Source organism: Lissotriton vulgaris, unplaced genomic scaffold, assembly GCF_964263255.1.
Source record: "Lissotriton vulgaris unplaced genomic scaffold, aLisVul1.2 SCAFFOLD_2207, whole genome shotgun sequence".
In the NCBI taxonomy this organism is placed as follows: domain Eukaryota; kingdom Metazoa; phylum Chordata; class Amphibia; order Caudata; family Salamandridae; genus Lissotriton; species Lissotriton vulgaris.
Genome location: NW_028251761.1, coordinates 345843 through 349154, shown reverse-complemented (window position 1 = coordinate 349154; position 3312 = coordinate 345843).

The following is a 3312-nucleotide window of genomic DNA, read 5'->3' as shown; positions in this document are numbered from 1 at the left end:
CCAAGAACAGTCTCTAGCAGGTCGAGGGCCCATTCCACCAGAGCCAAGGCTTCTACCAGTGCACTGGTACATGGAGTGCCTGTCCTTGATAGTGTCAGCCATGGCGTTGTTGTCATTACATACGTTTATGGAGATGAACTGCCTTGAAAGCCAGGTCTGACAGGAATGGCACTTCACCTGTTCGCTCCTACAGGACATTTTGTCATCATCCATTCCACAGACCCAACAAGGAGGAGGTTCTGCTCCGTTTGTTGGGAATGGTGATCGTGCACCTAGCTCTCTGCAGACAGATGGCAGCTGAGGTGACAACCGATCCCTATTGTCCCCCCCCCCCAAATTAGGGCAGCGACTCTACCCCTTGATGACAGGCGATGGCGGCAGAATTCATGGAGGGCTATCACCTTTTGCAGATGGCTGCAGGTAGCATGGCATGGGGGCAGCGGAAGCTGGCTATTCTTTTCTCCATGAGGAACAGCTGAACAGCAGCAAGCATGATGAGGAAAACATGGTTAGAAGCATCCATCAGAACAACAAGTTATTCCCCTTTGGTAACGCTCTTTCTGGTGGATACTCTATCTAATCACAGTCTTCTCACTGCCTTCCACCAGTTCTTTGGAGTTGTCTCTTTTTACCATCTAATAAGGTCACAAATTAGAGATCTACACACTGGTACCAACATTTGTTTTGTGCTACATGTCCTAGGACGTGGAAAGAGTCAAACAAAAAACTGATGTTGCTGCACAGGGGTGGCACTTATATGCAGCTCTGCTCCGTCACTTCTCAAGTGGAATGAAGCCCAAACAGAGCTGCATGGCGCCACCTAGTGGCACCCTGGAGCACTGCCATGAAGAGTTTCTGGATCCAGTCTGGCGCATGGGGAATATTTTAAAGGTGAGGAATCTGCAGTTAGATAGTGTACCCATCATAAAGAGCGTTACCGACAGTAAGTAGCTTGTTCATCTACAATATCCCATCACTTCTAACTAATTGTGTGCCTTAGAGACAATCACGGAGCAAGGCGGCATATGGATTGTTTTAATTCCAAATTGACTGGTCGACAGATGGCACTCTTCGGCTGATGATTCATGATCTAAATATCACACAAGGGAAAGACAAACTTGTCATTTTTTCTATGAAGCAGTGTGCCCTTTTTATCCCATTTGGTAAGCAAATAAATTAAATACACCTTACATTGTTCTAGGGTGGCATATGCAATTTAAGACATATATCTACTGCTGTGAGCCACGGGACAATGGAAGGATCGCAGCTTATTAATCAACATGTCGCCAATTAATGAGCCACTGATTTTGTTATAACACACCAAAAATGCACTGCAATTGGCCAATGTAAAATCCACAGCTGATCGAGATGCTTATTTGCTTCAAGGCACTTACTGCCTCCGAAGGGCACTGTGGTATTGTGGGTCCTAGGCCCACATACTACTAGAACAAGTAGCACAGACACCGTGGGCACGCTGGTTAACTGGCCCAGATTACGTGCGTCAGGCCCCTTTTATTAGCAGGGTTACCTGACCAGTGACACCTGTGATGGGTGGGTTTGCAGTGTAGGTTAACAGCAGGCGGAACACTAGAACGTGTGCAGTAGGACACTACATCCCCCCCAAACTTTAATGAAAAGAAACAAACAAAAGTCCAACGTGTGAAGAAAATAAACAACAATATACAGCACCAATGAGTCACATCTGCTGGGTGGTGCTGGAGCTCTGGACCACAAGGTTAGGAAGCTTTTGATCCGCTTCGGCAATGAAGCTCAGACCGGCCTGGTCTCACGGTGTTGGGAGTCTATTTACATATTTCCAATGGTGGTGCATCTGGAGCGGTGGTGGAGCCCACTTTGGGGATCTTCTTGCAGGCGCTGAGGCTCCGGAGGACAGCCAACCTGCAAATACAGAGGATGACCTTGGTGGATGATGGCTTTCCTTGGAGGCGATGATGTTTTCCAGTTCCCGATAGCCGAACAGCTTCAGACTTGCCTCTCCTATCTGGACTCCCCTCTCAAAGAAGTCTCCTGGAGGGCCTTCCTGCAGTGCTGCCATGGGACCACGTGGACTGTGCGGCCCCGTGTAGGCCACGCAAATGTGTCACTGAGGAACTGCCAATAGGACCACAGCCAAATCGCTCATGTAGTCACAGAGCGTGGGATCTCAGTCTGTGTGCTCTCGTCGTCATGACTTGGGTTCTATGTCTTCCTCAGATGACCTTTGGGCAACCAGTCTCCATCTGCGACCACCATACTTCCCGGTGCTTGCCGTGGAGCTGCTGCTGACGCATCTCTCCGATTTAGATTCCCCTCTTACAGGAAATCCATTGAGGCCCTTGCCCCGAATTGCCAAGTGACCGTGTGGGCTGTGCGGGCCTTTTGTAGGCCGCGCTGAGGGGTCGCTGCAGAACTCCAAACATGGCACGGCCAAGCCTCGTGTATCCCCAAGTGTGGATAGTCCAATGATCGGGTATGCTCTTCTTCTGCAGGCTTCAGGTTTACAGGGGCACACAGAAGGTTCCGGGGTGGCTAGCCTCGTTGAACTCCGTATGTCTGGAGTGTTTGGATCCACTCTGGTGGTGCGATGCTCGTCAGATGTTCTTGGTGATGATGCACCTATATGATGGGTACGATCATTTTCTTTTGGTTGGACAACAGGTGGCAATCTCTTGCTTTCGGTGACCTCGCAGAGTGAGGAGGACTGGAGGGACTTTGTGTCCACTTACGGTTGTCTTCTGGCAGGTGCACTTGCTAGATGTGGTGTGATCTATGCCAAGCAGCCGGTGACAAGTGAGTAGGCGGTCGCAAATCGCGCTCACTAGCAGCTTACGGTTGGTCCTCCCGCAATGCTGTCTCCAGTGATGTCTCTGCACCCCAGTGGCTGGCTTGTGCTGATGAACACCTTCTCCAGTGTTGGCACGAGTCCTCTGTCCTGTCGCTCTTTTCCTTTTCCTTCTTGCACACCTGTGGTGGTTGTTTGCCCTGTGGCTTCGTGCCACTCTCATTTCCTCCTTCGCGGAGTGGCGTCATGTCACGCTCTTCTCCTTCTTCCGACCAGGTTTGTCACTCGGATGTGGCGTCCTGCCACATGTCGCATGTTTGTGCCACATGGTCATCTCGCTGGTCGTGTCCGGGTCTTGGGACGATCTTTACTTTGCTGTTGACCTGCCGCAGGTCTGTCCTGTTGGTTGGACATAACTCTCTTCTCCTTGAGGACCTATTGCAGGCTCCTTCCCCTCCTCAGGGGTTTTCGAGATGCTCATCTGCTCTTCACTTGAGGACGTTGTGCTTGCACCTCGAATCTGCGCAATC